The sequence below is a fragment of the Cyprinus carpio genome, chromosome B2 (genome assembly GCF_018340385.1).
Source record: "Cyprinus carpio isolate SPL01 chromosome B2, ASM1834038v1, whole genome shotgun sequence".
Lineage (NCBI taxonomy): Eukaryota > Metazoa > Chordata > Actinopteri > Cypriniformes > Cyprinidae > Cyprinus > Cyprinus carpio.
The window spans coordinates 16,767,342-16,793,010 of record NC_056598.1 but is presented as its reverse complement, the minus strand read 5'-3'; the positions used below and the strand labels follow the sequence as shown (position 1 = coordinate 16,793,010).

At 37.2% G+C, this 25,669-nt stretch overlaps 1 protein-coding gene across 6 annotated transcripts in view; it reads right to left on the bottom strand.

The window, feature by feature from the left end:
• The window catches only part of dlgap1a (discs, large (Drosophila) homolog-associated protein 1a), a 117,682-nt gene extending 95,888 nt beyond the window's left edge, over nt 1-21,794 (bottom strand). For 3 of the 6 annotated variants that reach the window (XR_006154014.1, XM_042718356.1, XM_042718358.1), the window contains exon 1: nt 21,589-21,790. The gene's annotated coding sequence lies outside the window, so the exon portion shown is untranslated. Of the gene's footprint in view, nt 1-21,588 lie in introns of all 6 variants that reach the window. The other 3 variants (XM_042718354.1, XM_042718353.1, XM_042718355.1) reach the window with 3 other exon arrangements.
• Between the last annotated feature and the right edge of the window lie 3,875 nt (nt 21,795-25,669).

The following is a 25,669-nucleotide window of genomic DNA, read 5'->3' as shown; positions in this document are numbered from 1 at the left end:
TTTTTTTTTTTTTTTTAATCAGCCAAGATAATAATTACATTCCAGATTTTATAATTATAATTTCATTCATGCTTGGGGTTGGTAATGTTTTTTTTTTTTTTAAGACATCTGTTATGCCCACCAAAGCTGCATTTATTTATTAATTAATACAGTAAAAACAGCAATATTGTGTAATATTATTACAATTTAAAGTAACTGTTTTTATTTTTTTAATATATGTAATTTATTCCTCTGATGAACAAGCTGAATTTAGTCTCCAGTGTCACATGATCATTCAGAAATCATTCTAATGTATGCTGATTTCGTCTCAAAAAACATTTCTTCTTATTATCAATGTTGAAAACGGTTGTCCTGCTTAATATTTTTGTGGAAACTGTGCTTTATTTTTTTTCAGGTTTCTTTGATCAATAGAAAGTACAAAGGAATTTATTTGCATTTATTTGAAATGAAAATCTTTTGCAACATTATAAATGTGTTTGCCACTTTTGATTAATTTAATGTGTGCTAGATAAATAAAAGGTTTAAAAGGAAAAACTTTGTCATCATTTACTCACCCTCATGTTCTTCCATACCTTTATGAATTTCTTTTTTTCTGTTGAACACAAAATTATTTTAATAAATGTTGGTAAATAAACAGTTAGCCTTTGACTTACATAGTATTTTTTTCATACTATGGAAGTCAGTGGCTACCAGCAAATGTTTGATTACCAACATTCTTCTAAATATATTCTTTTATTTTTAGGTGAACAATCCTTTTAAGTTCTTTCCAAAAATAAAAAAGCTGACCACAAACTTTTGAATAAAGTTACAGATGCATTACAAACTTCTAAACTCCAGTATGCAGTATCTTTAAAAATGGATAAACTGTATTTATGTGTACGTATGTACAATATGTGTATGTGTACACACTCTTTTTATACAAAAATGCTGGGTTAAAGACAACCCAACTTGCGTTATTTGGCAACTCAGCGCTGGGTAAATATTGGACAGGACAAATGCTGGGTTATTTTGACGTTTTTACCCACCATGTTGGGTTGTTTAATTTAAGTCATCTATTCTTTAAAATTTATTATATTGCTGGCTTAAAATGGGCTGGAAATTAAAAAAAAAAACACACAAAGAATTACTATAGGCAACAGCAATAATCAAAAGATGAACATTTTATTATTAAGTAAGAACATCCATGTACAAACAAGACAAATTGAATTTATTTGGGTGAATACAGCATAGTTTACAATATCACATGCATTTAAACCCATTTAACAAACATTTTATAAATAAAAAAGGCACATTTAAAAGTAGCATTTTAATTTAAGTGTATTCAACCATTCACTGTGATCGCTTTTTACCGTAATAGTACTAATTCTTGTCCCGGTGTGTCGCCGAAATCTGAGCCGGTGAAGGGCTACTTTTCGCGGTGGAACTGCGAACTTCAGACCGCGGCCTCACGTTCCCTTTCAAGGGAACTTCGAACTGTGTCCTCTAGGGGTCGCTATGGGGAACACCTCGTCGTGACCCGTGTCTGAAGCATACAAATGAAAAAACACCAACGAGTTGGCCGGCGACAGCCTCTGACATCACTACCGGTGCGACTATAAAAAAGGCACCGGGAAAACACGTCATTCTCTTCTTCGTCTTCACTGACTGTTTTGTTTGAAGCGTGCATCTGAAAGAACCGGTAAGAGCGCTCTTTCTCTGTCTATCATGGCGACTACTAGCAAGCGTTTAGACAATGTATGCATCCGTGTCGGCGTTATTTGACACCTGATGACACACACGATCTTTACGTGATTTATTTGGGTAAAGAGCACACACGCGATGTCTTTGAGGAGGCAATCTGCGTGCATTGCGAGCATTTTTTCAAGGAAAAAGCTCCGCTCTCGTTCGTCTCTCTTTCCCGAAAAAAAAAAAAAAAAGGCAGCCATCTGCTTCCCGCGGTTCAGGACCCGCCGCTGCTGAGGCACGGATGAGAATGAGCTCGTGAGAATTTCAGGTGGATCTGTCTGAATGGTTTAAAGAGGGACTTTCCCTTTCGCGCTCAAAATGGCGGCGGATGAGAGAGAGCCTCGGGAGGATGGTGTTATATCTTTAACACTTTCTGATACTGAGGTTAGTGCTCTGCTGGGTTTTTACCCAGGGAAAAGCAGGAGATATTTGAGGATGGTGAAGAAGCTAAGGCTGAGCCTTCTCAATTCTCCTGCCCTGCGTATGTAGAGCTGTTGGAGTTTATGGATCGCGCCTCGATGAGCGTTATCTTTCCGACCATAGCCCTCCAGCTCAGGTGAGCCTTCCATTTCTGCCTGATCTCCATACAGAGATCGAAAGGAAATGAAAGAGGCCGTTTTTCTTCTCGCATCCATAGGTTTCAGCATAAGAGTTTTGCCGACATTGAGGCGATGCGCGAAAAAACGGCTATGAGAGGATGCCCCCTGTAGAAAGAGCTTTCATTCTGCGGGGGAGACATCCTCGCTTAATCTCCCTCCTTGACATCTAAGACCCTTCAAGAAATACATCTCGCTTAAATGGCAAGGCATACGCAGCAGCAGGTCAGGCTGTGGCTTTATTACAAAATAAATGCTTCAAGCATATCAGACTGATCTGCTAAGAGACCTGGATAGAGGTGAAGGCCTTTTTCCTGATCAGGTAGCCGAGCTGCGCCGCACCACAGGCCTCTCTCCGGGCTACCAAGCAGGCCGCCTCTGCCGAGCGCAGGACTATGGCGGCCATGGTGGTGGTGGAGAGACATCTGTGGATGAACCTGGCAGACATCGGGAAGAAAGAAAAGGCTTTCTTCTCGATGCTCAGGTTTCGCCTTCTAAACTTTTCGGTATTTCCGTTGAGACGGTGATCGAGAAGTTCGGGGAGACGAAGGCGCACTCCGCTGCTTTCAGATCCTTTGTTCCACGAAGGTCCAGGTCTGAGCCCGAACAACATAGGGGTCCTGGCCTGTCTCGATCTGAGGATCAAAGATGGGCACAGAAGGCTAATGTCGCGACTCGCGCTCCTCCCCCACCTGCGGGCAGGGTTAAGAGGAATTGTGGGTCACAAGGGGGTAAGCAGAACCTAAGGGATGTGATCCAGACGAGGCAGCGTTCTCGTCTGAGTCATAGTGATACTGAGGTATCTACTTGTTCCCTTTAGGGATTTTTAACTTCTGCTTTTATCCTCCCCTTCCTAATTCCCCTGTAACCACCAGCTCTCCCACCTGATCGAGGTTAGGTGGAAACCTCTAATGCATAACAGTCTCCTATGCTGGACCTATAATGTTTTTGGCTGGTTCTATGTTCATAGCAACCACCTTACTGATGGTCCGGACTAAAAGGAGGCGCCCCTTGAGCGGGGCTCCAGCGCAGGAGGGTGGGAGTAAAAAAATAACCCTTTCTGTATATACTTATGTGTAAATTGCTGGTGGTTATGTGTCTACTAATAAACTCTGTGAGTTTCCTTTGCAGTGCTCAGTTACAATGTTTACTTAACACTCGTCAGCACCAGCCATCCGGCTTCATGTCAGGCGGCTGAGATCACAGGTTTCTGCGGGAGCCTCCTTGATCATCAGGCCTGGCACAGCACTGCAGGGAATTTCATGGATGTCTAGCCAGGTCACCCTGAGGGGTCTCCTGGCCGCTTAGGTGCTGTCGCATCCAGCGGGAAGTGAAGGTGGCAGTTACAGAAGTCTTCTTGTATATGCTGCCTCAGGTGATGCTCCCCTCGCTAGAGGTTTATAAAATTCGAGCTTGCCTCTCCCGTGCGGTTCAGCGCCACTGCGATGCTTAGGAACCTTTAGGTACACACGCTAAGCTCTGTGTACTTTCTGAAAACCACATGGTGGTCAGTGTGCACGTGAACACTTTGTGCACTTTCTAAAAAACCACGTATTGGTAAGTGTGCACCCAAGACTCTGCGCACTTTCTGAAATCCTGTATGGTAAGGGTTAACGCGCTCCGCCTCGTTCCCTTTCTTGAGGTGATTAGACCTTGGTTCCTTGGGTTCCATTCAGCCAGTGTGTATTTGTTTATACACTTCAAGCATCGCTTCCCTCAACATGAGGGGCTATTCGGGCGATTTTCATGGTAGTTTAGCAGCGCTCCCCTTTTCCAAGAAGGGTCGCCTATGAGCGTGCTACTCTGGATTCAGGAAATTTCTCCTCTCACATGAGACTGAGTTCACTGTTTTTCCCAGAGCGCTCCAGCATTATTTCCACAGATCAAGTTGATGACTCTCAAACATACTTTTTTGAGATGCACCATTCCATCTATGAGCTGCTCTATCAGAGTGCCACGAGAGCCCTTCCTTAGAACAGTATTTGAAAATCCATGATATGGTAAATGTGCACGTGAAGTCTTTGCACACTTTCTGAAATCCACACTGTGGTAAGTTCGCACGCTAGTACTCTGCGTTCTTTATAAAATCCTATATGGTGAGGGCTTCGCGCAGTTGCTTCGTGCCCTTTCTTGAGCTGGTAAAAGCCCCGTTCATCTTGGGCGCCACTCCACCCATGTAACCTCGGATACCTATCTAAACAGGGTGTTGCTACTGGAGATCTGTTGAGACAGGTCCTTCAGCAAGCTTTTGCGGAAGCAAGCAGTAGCCCCTGTGTGACAGGCTAGACTTAGTATAAAATGCTAGGTTCCTAGCTGTATCCCTTTAAAGGAATCTTTCCTGATTCCAAGCCTTTAGTTCTACCACCGGGCCGAGGCCCTAACAATTAAGTTGGGTATGTAGCTTAGGCCTTTGGCCGTAAGGGGTATTGTCACAGACAGCCGTCTAAACGTCCCGGGGGCAACTCCCATTGAAATGGTAGAGTTGGTACTTAGTGTTCGCCATGATTCTGGCCTGCACTCCCCTCAGCATGGCGGCGTGGGTATACTGTTCCCCATAGCGACCCCTAGAGGACGCAGTTCGAAGTTCCCTTGAAAGGGAACGTCTCAGGTTACAAATGTAACCATGGTTCCCTGAGTAGGGAACGAGACACTGTGTCCTCTAGCTCCCTGCCATGCTTCGGACACAAGCTTCAGACGAAGAAGTGAATGACGTGTTTTCCCGGTGCCTGTTTTATAGTCGCACCGGTAGTGACGTCAGAGGCTGTCGCGCCGGCCAACTCGTTGGTGTTTTTTCATTTGTATGCTTCAGACACGGGTCACGACGAGGTGTTCCCCATAGCGACCCCTAGAGGACGCAGTGTCTCGTTCCCTACTCAGGGAACCATGGTTACATTCGTAACCTGAGACGTTTCGTTCGTAGCTAAGAGATGGCGTGACTGACTGACTGTGAGTGACTGACTAGAGAAAATATTTTAACATCAAATTAAATTACACTCAGTATTACACAAATAAAATCCTTTTATGTTATGCAAGGCAAAGGCGTTTCCAGCACGAAACGACTGCTGCTCACGCAGATGACTGACATCTCGTCCTTATGTTGCGTTGCGTAAAATAAGATAATTTACACCACATTAAAGACATTATAAATTAAACTGAATGTATACAAACCTTTATTTACCAGAAAGAGTGCACCAAATCGGAGGCAGAGCTGAGAACGGCTCTCTCCTGTGGACTTAAAAAGCGCGTGCTCTCAGCAGTTCCGTTGTTGAGAAGTTTCACAAGAGACAAGCTCAACCAAGTACTTAGGAAGAAAATAAATAACCCAGCGTTTAAATGACCCAGCACCTGGATAAAAATATGAAAAATAACCCAGTAAGATGACTCAAAAAGCTGAACCCGGCATTTGGGTGAAAAATAAAAATAAAATTTGTCCAGCACCTGGGTAAAAACATTAAAACCAACCCAATAAAATGACACAACAGGCAAACCCCAGCATTTGGGTTAAAAAAAAAAGAAACCCGGCAGTGTGTGTGTGTATATATATATATATATATATATATATACGTACATATACATATACATATATATATATATATATATATATATATATATATATATATATACACACACACACACACAATGTATGCAATGCTATTCAATGTTTCTCTAAAATAAAATAAACTTTATTTAAAACACTACTCCTCTGCCAAAAATGAAGACCCAGTCAAACCACAGTTTAATCAAAGTGTGTCTAGGTAAGTGTCAACCTGAATCTTCCAGAGAGATATCAACTTGCCCATAATGTCTGGGCTTTGCTGCCTCCTAAATCCACAGAACTGTCTGATGGCTTTTTAACACTTCATATCTCACCCTGCAGAGGGAAAAAATATAAGTACTAAAGCACAGCAAGAGACAGTCAGGGTCCATCTTGTTTGAATGCAATAAATAACTGCATGTCCATAGTTTTTCAGCATATGTGGAGCATAGCATCCTCTACTCCTCCTCATCCCTCTCTCAGTTTCCCTTCTTTCCCCCCACTCTCTTCCTTCTAGCTATTGTGACAGCATCTTGTTCTTCCCCAATGTGAGGGCTCCCCCACCCCACCATGCTTCTTTCTGCAGTGGCCCAGTTAGTGCTAGATTATTCCGCTTACATCATCGCATTTCTCTGCATCTCCCACTGTCTTTTGTGCCATCCCAGCCACTCTTGATCTGCGTGTGCACATTTAAGCCTCCTGGATCTGCCCAAGTGGCCTTCTGCGACCCACCGCGCTGCCACCTTCTTCAACCAATCATATTTTTACCCACAATGACGAGGGAAGGGTCCAGACAGTGCCATTCTAGTTACGTCTAAAACTGTCACTAACTCACTGAGACAAGTTTCACAAAATGTCTTGGAATCATATGAACATTTTAAAAGCGTCATAGCACATATTTGATCAGATTATTATGATTTTTTTAATATAACTGTTTTTTTCTTTATTATGTGGGCACAGTAAATAAACTTTAAAGAAATTACACCTTCCCAGACTTCCTAAGTTATCTATGAAAGCCTGTAGTGTAGAATGATTTCTATGTTTTTGTTGGTAAAATCAAAAGGATGTGACGATACACAACACATTACATGAATGCTTATACAATGTTTAGGTTAAAGGGATAGTTCACCCAAAAATGAAAATTCTGTCATTAATTACTCACCCTAATGTCGTTCCAAACCCATAAGAACTTCGTTCATCTTCAGAACACAAATTAAGATATTTCTGATGGATTCTGAGAGCTCTCTGACCCTCCATAGACAGCAAGGATATTACCATGATCAACGCACAGAAACGTATCAAGGACATCGGTAAAACAGTCCATGTGACATTAGGGGTTCAACCGTAATTTTTCAAAGTTACGAGAAAGGTTACTACTGCATCTTTCTGAAAATAAATGCTGTGATTGATATATAGTTTATTTATAGTTAAAAGAACTTCATTATTGTTTAATTAATTCTAACAAATAAGTTCTTGTTAAAAACTAGCCAAAATTAAAACTAATTTTCCACACAGGAAAGACCTGGTGCTGTTTCCAAACAAAAGGAAATATATCGGTATCGACATCGGCTACCAGCCAAAATGAGTTGAAAAATATCGACATATCGGATATCGGCAAAAATCCAATATCGTGCATCCCTACTTTGCAGTCTATAGTTGTTCAACCTTCATTTTATGAAGCTACAAGAACACATTTCTCTGTGCAAAGAAAACAAAAATACTGACTTTATTCAACAATTTCTTCTCTTCCACGGCAAACTTTGATGCGTGTTCATGACAGCATCACCACTTACTCTCTACTGACAAGTTTTGTGAATCTTTTTGAATGACTCACAAAAACAGGCTCATAACAGTAATGATATTGTTAGCAAACACTAATTAAAGTTAAAGAAAAGATGCGATATAAATATTAGAGGGCAAATTACTAAAAACTAAAATAAAGTTTTAATTTCAACTGAAATACTAAAAATGCAAAAAACTATAACGGAAATAAAAATTAAGCTAAATAGAAACAAATAAAAATGGAAACTGAAAATCTAAATCAAAATATTATTAAATACTATAATAATGCATAAACAGCACTGTTTCATAAGAGTTCATGACACGGGGGCTCATTGTGTTCAGTGCTGCAGGTTACACTGGCATACATAACTAGTACAACACATCTCATAAAGCTGGACACATTCAAAGTTTTGCAGAATGTCAAATTCTTGCTTTCTGTAAGGAGAAAAATCCAAAAGCAATGTAAAATAATGTGTCCCACATGATAGTACTGCTTTGATCTTTCTGAAGTCAACTGTCTACTTTCACAGAAAAAGCACCCCAATTGATATCTTATAAAGAATATCTTGAATTTTAATAATAGCACTCATGCATTTAGGGTGTGAGCCAAGGACTAGAAGAATTGGGCAGTCAGAATGTGTAGTCAATTACTCTGTTGACATTTAAAATGAAGAAAGGGGGCTTTATCATTTCCATTATTCTCCACCCTCAGGATGCCAGAAACCTCTGCCGAGGGGGCGTATAGCCCTCTGAATGCCCTTGTGAAACAAAAGCTGGTTTTACTGCACGCCTCAGAACACACAGAATCTATGTAATAATTTCACGAGAAATTACACTGCAGTTCATAAAAGAGCCTGCATCTCCCTCATCACTCAAATGACAGAAAGAGATCTATAATGATAGGGAGGCACAGCTGGTATCCCAAGATTACGCCAATACATACGCCACCATGGGAACATCTGTTTTTTTTTTTTTTTAATGGTCGTAGGAGTGCTAGAGAAAAACTGCAATTTGACATTAGTACAAAAAGCATGTATCCATTCTCTAAATATTTCATTCTAATGTCTAAATTTATTAATGAAAACCCATTCATCCTTTTTTATGGCCAAAATCTCAGGCCAAGATTTCATGATGTTTTATCAGCTGTTTGGACTCTTATTCTAAATGCACTCACTCACTGTAAAGTATCCAATGAAAGTGATGTAATGCTAAATTTCAACTTCATTTTTAGGTAAACTATTCATTTAAAATACTACAAGCAAATATGCATCCATAAATGCACATCTTTTACTTCAAAATCACATAATTTTAAAACTGTCAATGGAAATAAATTCAGATATTATCAATACTTTATATCAAACAATGGGGAAAACAGATCAGCTGACATGTCAATTCCAGTGTGGAGACATGTCAGAAATTATGTGTATATTCAAATATTAAAGATGACATCTTTAGACACCTCATTATTATGGGGTCTTTAACACTAATATTAATCATTAAGTTTGATGATAATGAATAAAGGCAAGGCCCATTTTCTTTTATGTAGAAGTAAATATCCATAAAGATATGCTGTCTTTGGCAATTGCATGGAGAGATCTTACAAAGGGGGCCAATGTAACAAAGATTAAAAGCAGTGGCCATTTATTATCACAAAAATCTCATTAACTCTATACAGTGAGGCTGGTGAAGCAGAAATTCATTAGCTCGAATCCATATAACAAACATTTGGTAAGGCATATAAGCACTTTAATATAAAAATGGTCCTTTTCTATTTACAGACCTGACACCAATACATCTATTATATCAATCAATACAGACAATCGGTCTAAGTTTATTGAACTGACACTGACCAGCTAACCCAATATTTTCAAATTTAAACAAACAAAAATGTAACTAACATGCTGATATCAAAAACACTTGTTGTATCCATGGTGCACAACGGCCATGCATTTCAGAGGAATGCATCTTTAATCTACATGCAATCTTAAGGCTGTCAGGCTGAACAATTAAAATGATGAACTATTAAAGTCTCAGCTCACTGCAAGCCCTTAGTAGGTACAATTTAAACACAGACAAACATTTAAAATTTAAATGCAGCACACAGCAAACATTGTTCTCTAAACTACAACATTACATTTTGACCCAGTTCATTCCGTTAAACTGAACGGATCACACATGTTGGTTCGAAATTTCTGTGTTATTATCACTAAATGTGTTCTTTTGAAAATCACTGGTGCATCAAGAAAGTATCACTTCTGAGGGTCCAAGGAAACAGCATCAGTGGCAAAAAGGTGACTCAATTCAGAATCACTTACGTTGTAATTGTCTTGTCAAAGTAAGAGCCCCCCATTGAGCCCCTTTACCTGCTGTGGCCATCTGGTGAGATGACCTATCTCTCCACCTCCCCTCTGCTGGAAGTGTCACTTCCTGGTCAAGAAACAGGTTCAGCTGGCAAAGATTCACTACACGTCTACATGACCCCTAATAGCTAACTGCACTCAGGTATAAAGCTCAGAAACCTTTCCAGGAACAAATGCATAATTGCTTTTACTGGCATGTAAGGTTTTACAGATGTTTCCCTTGAAACAAAAGCAACAAATACCCATATAGATATATACTGTGCTTAAAGGTGTATACAATTTCAAGGTAATCAGTTGTATATACTAAGAGACTGCTATTCAGACAGGTAACAAAATGCGAATAATTATTTTATATGTTATATCCAATAACCGAGGAATAGTTTTTGCTGAGAAAGCAAAATTATGACAGAGGACTCCATTTTAGCCAGAAGCAATGATTTGAATTTCAAAGTTTTTAACTGCAAGTGTTAGGTAATAACAAATATAACTTTAATAAGATAACAATTTAAGGTAAATGGAAGTAAAATAACACGTTAAAAATAATTTCCATGTAAGGTAACAACACTTGCTGACGCACAGATTACCATTTCACAAAATGGTCCGAAGGATTTACCATTAATTGCAGTTAATGAGAAGACCTCCTCTGTGATATATCCACCCAATACAGCCCTTAGATCCTCTAAATCTAATATCTAATAGAATGAAAAAAAAGAAACCTATTAGATATCGAATCATCAAGACTCTGCTGGATATAAACAGACAAAACTGAATCGGAAAAAAACGGATTAATCAAATACTATTATGTTAACAGATGTGGAGTGCAAAGAGCTGATGTATAAACAGTTTTAGAGCTCTAGAAAAAATAACAGCTCAATTGACCCGTCTATGGCTAATTAAAGTAAGCATGTGTATGTGCTGAGTGTAAAGGGGACTTGTGACTCATTAAAGCAGTCAACCTTTCTGCAGCGATTATGGGAAAAAGTGTTGTGATACTCTCAACTTTTTCCCCCACTGCCTTTTAAAACACGTGTAATCGAGGGCGTAGGTGTCCTAAGCCCTATTCGCACGGGATTAGTATTATCTGGGGACCTTGTGTGATTTCGAAATGACCCCCCACATCTGAATTTCGTGTGGTGCATTCTCACGGGATAAGCGCAGCCTGATTCAGTTTTACTCGAATTTATCACCTGGATACCCGGATGCTTTATGCTTGATTTATTTGTAACACACTAACCTCAAAAGGTTTCTAATTCTGCAAATTGTATGGTGTAGCGATATGACAGCACCCAAAATACTATCAAAACACTAACACGCAGCTCCATTCTTTGCAAAAGATGGATAAAAAGGTGCACAGGAAACAAAAACCTTGAAAAATGATATACGACCTGCCAAACACTGGCCAAATCACAGAGATGTCGATTCACACGGGACTAAAATCACAGGACCTCGGTTTTCGGCGAAACATGGTAGGTCATTTCCGAGGTCATTTTTACTTTACAAATTACAGACATGGCCGATTCGCACGGGATTAAGATCACAGACAACCTCTGCAAATTTTTAAAAATGACTGCAGGTCACCAGGTAATACTAATCCTGTGCGAAATGAACAAAACCAATAAAATTACCACAGTTCTTCATGTTGGAATAAAGCAAAGCAAAGACCGACAGAGTGGAAGGAAGACATGTGGAAGAAATGTGAAACAAACTCAGCAGGATATTTTGTAATGCTTTATAATTTATTTTCCCTAGCCCCTGGTTCTCCCTTCCCTGAGGCCACCCTCATGCTCCATCTCTCAGCAGACCATCGTTGCAAATAACACAGTCCTTCAGTTCCACTGAGGCTGATAGTAATCCTACACATTTTCACACAGCTTCAGATGTCGCCAGTCTGATAGTGAATGGCATTAGTGCCGCTGCCATTGTGTCTACACGGCCTCATCACAGCCTCAATGATGTACCATCCTGTCTTGGATCAAACCAATCCACAAATTCAGTTCTCAAAAGGTCTTGACCTGCTACTTAAACTTGACTCTAATCATAAACAGAAGAAGAAAAAAGAAAAAGAAACAAACAATATGTTGTGGTTAAGCTTTATCCTGTGTTATATTTAGCAGCATGAGTAGCCAAAGACTCAAGAGTGATTCTTTTAACAATATATTCCTTGAACAGCCTCTGAAAATAAAAATAAAGAAATGAAATGTAAAGACTTCTTGGACTAAATGGAACAAAATAACATCTGGGACGCAACAAAATCACACCCGAGAACAGCTGATACTGTACCGTAAAGTAATAAAAGTATAGCTCAGCCTAAAATGTAAATTCTGTCGTCAATAGCTCAGCCACATGATGTTCTGAACTTGTAACCCTTCCATGGAACACAAAAGGTGAAATTCTGAAGCTATGTTTGATTTGAAATATTGTGCACAAGTCATATACCACTTTTATGATACTTTAATGGATACAGCTCACAGCTAAAGAAAAATACAAAAAACTGACTTACAGTATTAACATTATTGCATTCAGTGCCTACTTTTTAAAACACTGTTTCCGTTTTTTAGTCCAGCAGAATGGAATACTTAAAAAAAAAAAATTGCTTCAACAGGAAAAATGTATGACCTAAAGCAATGGCTGCATGAGGCATCCAAATTAGATTCATTATCAACACAAAAGGATGACTGGTTTTAATAAAATAACTTGAGCAACCATTACCCAAAGTGGTGCTGAGCAATGAGAGAGACAGGAACAGAGGAGGAATTGGGAAGTTAAATAGAAAGAGCTTTTAAACTACGTCAGGCATTTCAAATTACTGCCAGATTGTTCCAAATTCTGAAATCTCCAGGCAATGTATTAGGAAGAACATACAATAATTCAGAAATCAAATGATTTAATTCAAAGGGACTATTCTACATTTTAGCTTAATCATGTTAAAATACTTTCACTTATCCCAGCTTAACTTCAGCATGAAATAAATTCACCCACCATTTTGTAAATGCATGTTCATATATTATTGTGAACGATTCATTCACATGTAGTTTTTGCTCTTTGTTTAATCTTACTGTTTTATCAAAATTAACTCAATCTGACTACAAACAAAAAGTACATACAAATGATAAAACCATACACTATAATTAAAATAAGATAACATTTAAAAAAAAATCTACATCAGAATATGGAAGAAAAGATCTGTTGCAACTTCCAGTTCATTGTGACTTTAATCTAAAGAGACGACTATTTAAAAATAATCTGTAGGCTTTCCCAAAAACTGTAGAAATGCACAATATATCACCAACATATTGGTTATCTGCCAATATTATTACATATATATATATTTTTTTTTTAATAATTGGTATTGGTATATAATTTAATAATTGGTATTGGTACCCTGATAGCACACATGCATCTGCAAGATAAAGATCACTTGATCTGGAAAACATCTGCTTTGTACAAACATCTGACGGATGTCTGTTTTACATACATTATAAATCATAAACATCTTAAAGACATCTAATAGATGCCTATTTGAGATCTAATAGGAAACATCCCATAGATGTATTGCAGATGAGCAAACAAAAAATGTCTTTCAGATGTAAATACAGTCGTCATATAGACATCTCCATGTTGTATGCATGCAATCAGGGTATATAATTGGTCAATGTTTTATATATGCTGATATTTGTGCATGCTCTCTTTCCCTATTTTTACAGAACACAGAAATTTAGAACCAACATATGTGATCCGTTCAGTTTAACAACACTCACTTCAAATATAAAAACTGATTGCAAAAAAAACTGTTAAGTGTAATCTTAAGCAAATCTCAAAATTAACATCAAATAATGTTGTGTTCCATAAATTCACCTAAAGTATGTATAATTTTATGTAACTTATTTTTAATTTTACTTAGTTTTAATTTATAGGTTACTGGAAATAACAAAAATTATTGGCTCAACCAAAAGTGTACAAATAGGGCAGGACTCTTTGTTGTCCAACCAAGAAAAAGGAAACCTGTTTGAAACTGTCATTACTCAAGCAACTCCATTAATTTGGTGATGCAAAAACGACAAGCTTTAACATTTAATGGCCCAATTCTGCACTTCATACCTTTCTTCATGACTTATTACATACATTATTCATGACTTACCATGCTACCCTAAAATAGCTCATTGATTTTAAGTCTTTCCATCTTGTGTCATAGTCCTCCTTGGGAGAGCTCATTAAAGCAGCTAGTCTAGTTCTGTGCTAGCACCTTCATTAGCAATTGAGACCAAAATAATGAGTCCGTGTCTGTAAAGAAATAATTAAAAAGCCAAAGAACTGATTAGCAATGAATACATATAGCCTATTCAGGAAACGTGTCATTGAAACATTGTATAATAGGCTGTTTCCAGGCAACACATCAATAAGTTCTGTGGTTGTAACACACGTTTAGCTTTGATCGTTTCATTCAACCTGTAAATCTCCACTGCAACCAGGCAGGCCAGCATCTAATGATTTGACCATATTTCAAAGACAGTACATACAGGTAATGTCCCATAGCTCTATGATTGGTTTATTGCTATGCTACTATTAGCAACTGCATGTCGGGTACAAAAAGCATGCATCTTTTGCATAATCTTTCCCTGAGGCAATCCTGCAGGATATCACTTACTATGTGCTCCAAAGAGTTATAAGCATTGGAAACAGTAACACTACAATCTTACAGACATTGTTACAGGCTGGCAGGTATCTACGTTTATATTTCTGTGAACAGATGGTGTAAAACTAATTAAAAAAAATAATAAAAAATTAAAAGAAAAGGATACGGCTTGTCTTTTTAATCTTAATATATTTACATATGCTCTCATTCAAAGTGCATACAGGTGTATAATATATACATAGGGGCTTACATGATCCAGTGTTTTGCAGATAACATGGGCGTTTGAGAGCATTATTCTCTCCGACATTAAAAGTAAAGCACAATGTTTCCAGATGAACCATGTCATTTGATGTGCGCCGCTGACAGGAATATCTTCACAGGGGGTGATGCTAATTTCTAGCAGTGCAGCTTGATCTGCAAAGTAACAAATCCATTAAACAGGAGGAGTTCACTCCAGTCCACAGAGTAGAGAATTCTCTGGATTGTCTACAGAAACACCACAATAATGAGCTTAGACTATATGTGTGATGCCAATCTGTCTTTGCCCTTGTGTCTTTCCCTTTCACGATGCTTGCAGGCCAAATGTCATTCTAGTATGCAGTGATGGAGGTATCCTGGAACAGGCCAGTTGCAGGAAAGGCTGATCAATTGTGGCTGACCTGTCAAAACTGACTGTGTAGGACAACTGTATCAGCTTGTCTGATAATAGTTTTGCTCAAGAAATAGCCCGGGTTTAATACGAGTTAAGTTCAATTAACAACATTTGATGTAATGTCCGATTTTCATTTATCCCATAAATAAAAGCAAAGCAAAATCTGGATTACCTTGAGGAGTGTTATAGCCACAAGACTAGTATGTGTGTCAACATGATTAGTGTGAAGAAAGAATGGGGGGAAAAAATACTATATTTCATTGCCATGGCAACAAAAAGCTACAAATATTGAAACGACTATTAAAAAAGTTAAACAGCTTTACAGCTTATATAATAAGCAAGTTATTTATTATTTGAACATTATTTTTATTTGAATTATCACTCATGTATTACTATATCTTTTGAAGGCTTTTGTCTTTCAAACACATTAAAACACACAAATATCATTACGATATCTACTGTGTTTGGAGCGAGGAACGAGGAGCAAAGAACGCGGAGATGCAGGAGAATTCACCAACAATGGTATTTAATCTTCCAACATGGGGTTAACACAGGGTAGGCAGGAGACACACACATAGCACATGGACGTTAGTGGACCCGACAAACACAGACAGAACAGACTGGGGCTAAATACACAGGATAACAAGGGGACTGGGAGGAACACAGGTGAACAGAATGACTAATCAGACAGGGGAGAAACTGGGTCATGGAGCACATGGGGAGGGAAAACACAACAAAGACAGTCCAGGCTCTTGACATTACTCCTCCCTCCTGGAAGGTGCGACCTGCGCTGTAACAATAACAGAAGGAGGGACGGGTGGGAACTTGGGAGGAGGCTCAGGAGGAGGACGGACACCCGGGAGGGGGCCGGCAGACATAGTCCAGGGAGGTGATGATGGAGGGAGGAGCCAAGGATGAAACAGGAGGAGCCAATAAAACAAACTGTGCTTTAAGTTTTTTTTTTATGCAAGTCTTATTATCTCGATTATTGTATTTTTATAATCGTTGGAGGTCGAAATTTAACTGTTTTTCGATTAATTGCACAGCCATCAATTGCACATCAACAAGAGTCAAAGATATCGCCTGTGGCTGATGCCTTAGACATAATCAAGACGATTATTATTATTAGGCTATTATTATCTAATTTAGGGCTTATTTGCCTCATCTTATTTACTTTTACAGTGTTGCACATTATGTGAAAGTGAAAGTCGTGACATTTGTCAAGTATGGTAACCCATACTCGAAATTGGTGCTCTGCATTTAACCCATCCAAGTACACACACACAGCAGTGAGAAGTGAACACACAATGAAAGGCACACCCGGAGCAAGGGCAGCTATATCAGCGCCCGGGAGCAATTGGGGGTAGTGTGAAAGTGCCTGCTAAGGGCACTTCAGCCATGGGTATTGAGGGTGGAAGAAAGCGCTGTTCATTCACTCCCCACCCACCTACAACTCCTGCCAGCACCGAGATTTGAACCTGCAACCTTTTGGTTACAAGTCCAAATCTCTAACCATTAGGCCACAGCTGCCCTATTACAAACAATAAAACATTATTCTGATCATATTAATAAAATGGCCAATCAGAGGCGTTAAGATAAGTCATCACCGAAAAAACAAACATATTTTTTTCTACTATTCACCATCGCTTGCTGACTTAATTCTCCTCATGCAGATGTACGTGCAATGTAAGTATAAAGCCCTGTTCACACCGAGAATGGTATCTATAAAAATAACTATAAAGATAAGGATATTAGTTTCCACACCCGTGGACGATATAGTCTGTTTATTCTAAGCACACACTCTTCTGCCACTTTAAATTCTCGAGCTCATTAAAGCAGGATGGATTCTGATTTGTTGTCAATGTTTGTATCGTTCAACAACTGGAAAAAAAAATCGTTCTGAAAGTGATTCCAACGATATTGTTTCTCTGTGCCTTTATCGTTATAGCTGTGGTGTGGACTCTGCTATTCTTTAATACTGAGAAAGTGTTTTAGAACTTTATCTTTATCATTATCTTTATAGTTATTGTCCTTTGTGTGAACGGGCCTTTAGAAATTTATTCATCATTCAATGTAGACAGCTTCACTGATTTTTTATTAAAGTGCATTAATAACGTGTTAGACTGTCAGTGATGATGTTCTTTGATAATGTAAATGTTCTTTACTTGTTTTCTGTAGCTGATGTTTGAATAACTGAGGAAATTTAAGCATTATGATTAGTAAATTGCAATATTATTAAATTGTGATCATGTTAAATACAAATTCGGTCATATAAAATATTTATTTTATGACATGACATACACTATTTGACTAAAAAATTTTAACATGCAGTTAATAGATTACACTAACATTAAGCTGCTTTTAGCCTTACCCTGGAGTTGGTTCACTCTCCGTCTATGAAACTAAGTAAGTAAATAATTCAATAAATAAGCATGATGATATCATGTATTGGTGACCGCACAGGCTGACGATAGGACAATATGACTATGGAGCATATCGCCCAACACTAATATATTATATGGGAGACTGTCATTCTATGAAACATGACATGATGCTTGTGTTTGTTTATAGACCATTTAAAGGCATCTCTCTGGGACAAGACAATTCTCAGCCTGAGGATAGTGTGAAAGACAGCTGCTAAGCTATCAGAATAAAACAAGCTAGTAGCACCTTTCCCTTCATTTCTCATTCTACCGCTTCAAATAACTTAAACACAGTGCTGGACACTGAATGTTGCCAGCACATTGTTTTGTCTCCTGCAATGGGACTACTGCCCTACATGTGACCTATTAGTGAATTGGGAGGCCTGGAGGTAAAGGTTAAATCTGTGGCAGGTTTATGTGTGTGTGTGTTTCAACAATAAAGCACTCAGAAAATGAGAGGGGGTTGATGTGCTAGACTGTGAGAAAGTGTTGGTGAAACACAAATGGGGATACTCGCTGTTGGGGATTTTGGTCATATACCATAAACATCAAACATCATCAACAAAATAAAATTAAACTTCACTTAACAGAAAAAGAAAATGGTTTAGCTTGTAATATTCCAAATAATACAAAGGGGAAGTCGTGGCCTAGTGGTTAGAGAGTTTGACTCCTGACCCTAAGGTTGTGGATTGGTCTCGGGCCGGCAATACCACGACTGAGGTGCCCTTGAGCAAGGCACCGAACCCCCAACTGCTCCCCGGGCGCTGCACCATAAATGGCTGCCCACTGCTCCGGGTGTGTGTTCATGGTGTGTGTGTCTGTGTTCACTGCTGTGTGTGTGCACTTTGGATGGTTTAATGCAGAGCACGAATTCTGAGTATGGGTCACCATACTTGGCTGTATGTCACGTCACTTTTTCATAAATTCACTCAAATGTTTGGTTGCAATGTTAATTTTTCATTTAACACCAACAAAAATAAGAATTAGAATAAATAGAATTAACTCCGTAACAACTGCACAATATATCTGTGCCATATCAGCTACTGGCCAATATTACAGATTTTTTTTGTTATTATTATTATTATTTTTTTATTAATTATTTTTTATCAGTATCAATATTGAATATACACTACTGTTCAAAAGTTTGGGACAGCACAGTTATTTTAAATAAAATAAATACCTAAATATAAATATATATATATATAATATATATATATATATATATATATATATATATATATATCATATATATATATATATATATATATATATTTCAATAAAAAATAGAACAACATTTTTAATATCATTGCATCCCTACTCTACATATTCACATATTACAGTATGTGTCATATATATATATATATATATGAACATCCATACATTCTAATCACGTGGAACATTGCGTTTTTTATGATTCACATCCTTTTTTTTTGAGTGACGTTACAGCAGTTGCTATACAAGGCACAACATTTTTCAGTGAATCATCCTTCCACCTCCGCAGCATAAATACCACCTGTTTCAGAGTGCAGAGGGCCGCAAACCTCTGAAAATCACACAGCTATCCTCATTAAGATGCAAACTCCCACAGTCTTGCAGCTAATTCTGCACCATATACTTACACCCTTCCTCCACAACATCCAGTGTTATTAGCATTATTTAAGGGACAGTGCTAAATGGAAGAGGACTCAGACTGTCCTTAGCTGAATCATGAGGGACAGTTCTTTGAAGAAATACAAGCTTATATTTTACAATAATTTGACATTAATCCAATCATAAATCTCCTCAGGCTGGAAGGATATATTCTTTATCCCCATCAAAAAAAGTAGCTCTTGATTAAAATGTATTAATAGGAGAATTTAAAATATTGTTTCTTGTAAACGTACACATTAGAGAGCCATTAAAAAAAGTCTAAATGAAAAGCTTTACAAGATTAAAACATTAACAATTTATAAAAATCAGAGATCACAGGGCATGTAGAATAGCAGTGCATATCGAGTTCTGTGAGTGAAATAACTGCACAAAATTGTCGGCTCAACTGGCTTGTGTAAAATGAGCCGATCACATCAAGAGTCAAATTCTGTTACAGTGATCATCTCCTCACACACTGGCCTTCTTATCCTCCACCATCTCGCACATCATTCTGCGCCGCTGTGTCTGACTAAACTGCACAGAATGGATTTTGGTGGCAGTGCTTAATGGCTAATAAAATGAACACAACCTTAACAGTGAGGCAAATTGTGGTCTGAGATTCAAGGTGTCCTTTAAGCGTATTATTTTAAAATGATCATTGCATTTAATTGAGCTTTACCGAACACTTCCTAATGAGATTATTTCATTCCTATTACCAAACAAAGCCATCATTAAAGCATGCCCAGTGATGCTAGTCTGGACAGTGATACAGCTCAACTCTTCCTACTGGGATGGAGAACGGAGATGAGACACCCAGGGGGGAATCTAATATGGATAACCAGACTTTACGGTCACACTGCTATTTTTGAATTTCAAAATGTGTTATTTGAAATAAGTCTGTATATCTAGGTATAGTTTAAATAAAAGCAAACCAGACGCTACTTCAAGCTTCATAGAAAAGCTGTTGAAAAATAAAATCACACTGTTCCAGGGCACTTGACAGTGGACTGACTCAGATCTAATAAATCTCTTATCCACCCACCTCCACAGTTTGTCTCTCTCTCTCTCTCTCTCTCTCTCCCTCACTGTCTTTCAGGATGTAGCTTTCTGTCCTCCCCTAAGCATGACATCAAAACTAAATTACATTTATGTCAGACAATAAGACGGTGACAGGTATAGACTTCTTTGTAGTTCAATAAACAACCAATTGATCAAAGTTTACATGTTTAAGAGGTTTAAATACAGCCAGATTTGGCAAATTTAAAAACACAATCACATTGATGAAAAAGAAACATGATTTCTTTAGAACTGTGAGAGTACATTTATGGTTAAGGGTCCAGGATTGGTTGTTGTTTTTATCTTTTATTTTAAAATTCTGTAATGATCTTTAGTTTAACAATATAAACCTCTTAATCAATAGCAATATCCCATGATGTTTCAAATATAGTAGATATGACACAGCCAAACTAAGAGAAAGAAGGTAGAAAGCTATAATTCAATGGAAAATAAAATTCTACCAGTTTCACTCAAAAAATATTTTTCTGTCCTAACAGTTATCATTTATGTAATATTATCTTCAAACATAAGCTTTAAGTGCATTTCAAATCATGGTTACCGTTATGAAAGTTGAGCCAAAGTCAGGCAAATATGTGTGCCAAATATTTCAATAAAATAAAATACAATAAAACAATAATAAAACAACATTTTTTTATTTAATTAAATTAAGAGATGATGTAATTTCTTACTCAAATAACCAAGTCAACTTGGCATTCCGAGTTTAGGAGAGACACCATAAGACTCGCATCATCTGTCATTTCAACAGCTGTATATTGGTCTCACAGCATCAATATTTCCTTCTGCAACAGATGTTAGATGCAGGTGATTGCCAATAATTTAGCTTAATCGAAACAGACAACTCATCTAAAACATCTAATGTAGGTAATTTAGATTTTTGTTGAAACATGTTGCTACCTGACTGTGTCACCGGTCTTTGTTCGCTGTACATTCACAGAGACCGTAGCGAATCAGAGGCTGCAGGAATGAAGTGCACAGCTATTTGAAACATCAACGTTACAGCACGCGACAGGATTTACCGCGTCTGTGAAGCGGCACCGAAGTGGCGTGATAAAGAAACGGATACCAGCGGAAACCACGCGACGTGTTTCAGTCAATGCAATTCGCAACAAGAAAATAACCACGCTATGATTATTATGAACAAACCACAAACCGCATATCAGAATAAGAAAACCTTACCTAAGGGTCTTTATCAGTCGCAATTCATAAACAGAGTGGTGAAATAAATCCTTTAGCGTTTCTGAAATACAGACCGTGTGTGGAGGGGTGATCGCAGGATATGAAACTGGAGTCGGTCTGATCCGCACCTGACAGCGAGCCGTGGAGCTGCAGCGGAGGTACGTGTGCTGTTCAGTGATGCCGGAGCACCGACAAAATACGGCATGGAGTTTGGCCAGTGGACTTCAGTGAGCTCATGCTGGGAAAAAATTCCTTTAGGAAAAATCTAAGACGTCTTAAGTCCATCTGTTAAATAATGAGGGAGATTGTTTTAATCTTGTCATTTTCTTAAGATCTGAAATGTAATGTCAGGTTTGAAGTAGGCTAACATTTGAAAAACTGTGTCAGTTCAAAAATAGACAATAAATAGCTAGTTCAGAATAACAATAGTCCAATCAGTGCATGCACAATTAATTTCCAGATATTGCATACCTAATAATTACAGCATGTGTATGCACCTACATTATCATCATTACACCCATTCCTTACTTATCAGTAGGCTATCTGCATTAGTCACTGGAATCCCCATAGCTTAAACTACTAATACATTCCTAAATTCATTTGCCTGGAAAACGACATTTGGATTTAAATCTGTGCACAATGCTGTTAAACCCCTGACATATTGGCTCATAAACCCATCAGCATACTCTAGCGTTGTTCTGGTATTCTATTCAATTGGTAACCAATTATCCACGCCAGGTTTTAGATTTTGCCAACCGGATACGCTCCATCACAAACCATCATTGTATTACGTATCACAGCGCCTAACTTTAATTCCAAGAATAAAGCTGATAATTTTAGCATTCATCTTTTTTTATTTATCCATTAGTATTTCAAAATATAATTATTGTCATTAATTACGTTACAAGCAGACCAGACGTTTTAAAGTCTGAATTAACATGTTCTTTTGCATAGTTTATAATGAATGCCTACATGTGACCCTTGACCACAAAACCAGTCATAAGGATCAGTTTTTCGAAACTGAGATTTATACATAACGTGAAAGACGAATAAATAAGGATAGGATATTTATTTTGTAACTATTTGAAAATCTGGGGGGTGTATAGAGAGAGAGAGAGAGAGAGAGAGAGAGAGAATCGCCTTTAAAGCTGTCCAGATTAAGTTCTTAGCAATGCATATTACTGATAAAAAAAATTAAGTTTTAAAATATTTATGGTATGAAATTTACAAAATATCTTAAAGGAACATGATCTTTACTTAATATCCTAATGATTTTTGGCATAAAAGAAAAAAAAAAATAGATAATTTTGACCCATACAATGTATTTTTGGATATTGCTACAAATATACCTGTGCTACTTAAGACTGGTTTTGTGGTCCAGGCTCATATAGGATGAAATGCGGGCCTCAATAATTCCATTAGCCCAGCATGAATTCAGGAAAAAATAGGCAACAAATTATATTCTATAGTATGGTTTATTATACTCTTTGATATAATAGACATATGGTTACAAGAAAACAATTAAACAATGGTGACTGCAATAATATTCCAATTTTGTACATTGTATGGTTTCCAGAACCTGAACCTGTAATTTTTGCTTTACCAAAACCATTAACCATTAAGATCATCATTCAAAAACATTGAAGGTTGAAACTAAAGTGATTTTTATTTTGGTCGCCAAATTCAATGACAAAAAAAAAAATAATAATAATAATTCAAGGCTCATCCTTAAGGTTGCCCTTTACAAAAATAGACCAACATATCTTGCCAAAGATACAAAATCTTTGCAAGACATGTCATACTTGCCGTCAAAATAACGTTAATTAAAAGGAGCCATCCAATTAGGTCACATTGTTCCCTCTTGAAGTATGAGAGATGGCTGAATGGAGCATATCAGGGGCTGTGATGCTGCGTGTGAAAGGGGGGAACCCTGCTGTGCAGTCTGTCTGTAGAAGGTCAAAATGATCTGGCCTTTTCACAGAGCCCATGTCACTTGCATCCAATCAGAGAAGTGAATAGAACCAAATGAGAGGTTTCATAAGCTCCTTTTGCTGCTGTCATTCTTGTTCTTAGTTAGACTCAGCATGCATTTGATCCTGCGGAGGCACATTTACATCCGTGACATGAAAGGAGCTCATTTTCTTCCTTTTCACTGCTGATTCATATTGTAGCATTCACATAGCAGCTTGATGAGCTTTCTCCTTTCTTGCGTGGAAGGTAAAACTCCGCCCGTGCCACAAAAGTACTCTTTAAATACTTAAAAATGTTTTAATATATAATTTCCATTGACGAATGAATATAATATTTATGTTATTGGCAAGGCCATCATTAATCTGTAAGAGCCATGTAAAGAAAGAATTGACCATCATATTGTTTAAGCATTATACTTTTATACTGAGAATAATCACTAAGTTATACATTGCATTTCTTATAGTTATTATTTATAATTATTTGTTTATATATATATATATATATATATATATATATATATATATATATATATATATATATATATATATATATATATATATATATAATATAAAATAATACAAAGTTATTGTTGTAGTTTCTAATCTGTTAAAAAACATGTAAATCAATACATTATAACCCACTCGAACAACTGAATTGTTTTACTATATCAATCAAGAAAAAAAGATACACCATTACTTGCATACATGCATGGAGTGACTAACTCAACCCTAACGAGCTAGTTTTAATATATTTATATTCATATTTAGAATTGTATGTGTGTGTAATACACACATATATTATAAACTGATTACTGTATGCGCTGTTATATGAAAAATGATTGTTCTCTGACACCTAGTGGTCTGAATGGTCAATTACACATAAACCATCAGTGGCCGGTTTTAAAGTCTTAAAAGTTAGTCATACACACACACACACACACACACACACATACACACACACACACACACACACACACACACACACACACACACACACATATATATATATAATATTTTATATATATACATATATATATATACATATATATATATATATATATATATATATATATATATATATGTGTGTGTGCAAATGTGTGTGTGTGTGTCTAAATATATTCTACAAAACTGGTCATTACTTTTTTTAATCAGTCACATAAAAAGTAGGATTAATTACCACTTGGTTAACTGCTAGTTGGTCAAACTAGTTGTTGAAAAATAACAACACAGTCACTAGGTTTATGCAAGTGGCCCCAGATTTTTTATTTTTTTATTTTTTTCATGGCTGTTAATATTTATCAGGGAAAATTTGTGTTTAAAAGTTTATTTATAGACAAATCTGATTCCAAAAATTGCCTGTGTGACAACTAGTCCTGGTCTCTCTTGTATAGAGAGTGGACACACAATGTGTTATCCACTAGCTGTATGAGATACAAAAAATAAAACATATGTATTTTTCTTTTTATTATTTTTATTTTATATTTTTATTAAATAATAATAATAATAATAATAATAATAATAATAATAAAATCCAACACTGTCCATAAAAACGATTTTTTTTTTATTTTGTCCAATGCCAATACTTCCTTATTTCTATATTTATTTAGTTTTTATGTAAAAAATAAAGTAAACAAAATATAATAAATAGAGTAAATAATGTAAGGTAAATCAAATTGAGACTCTTCAATGGCTATTTCCCACTTCAGCCACCAGATGACAGCAGCTGAATAATGCAACGAGGTCAAAAAACGACGTAACATTCTTAAGTTTGACCATTACAAATTACCATTAAGTAGACTACGTTATTTAACATACTGGAAACAAATCCATGAATTAGGTAGGTTACAGTAGCTAATAATGTAGGCTATAGTCTATACAGTCCATACCTATACATTTTTATCAACAAGTGAACAAACAGCTAGAAACTGTTTCTGTTACTCCTTTATTCGATTTCTTTAAAATAATGGAGACAATATGTGCAAACAATTTAAGCAACGAGCCTACATTTAAAGCTCTTTTAGCTTCGGTATAGGCTGTTTATGTAACAGTCACTAATCGTAGCTGGCGCAGTGGACCTTTAAATGAGCGTCAAGCGCTTCGGGTACCAGAGG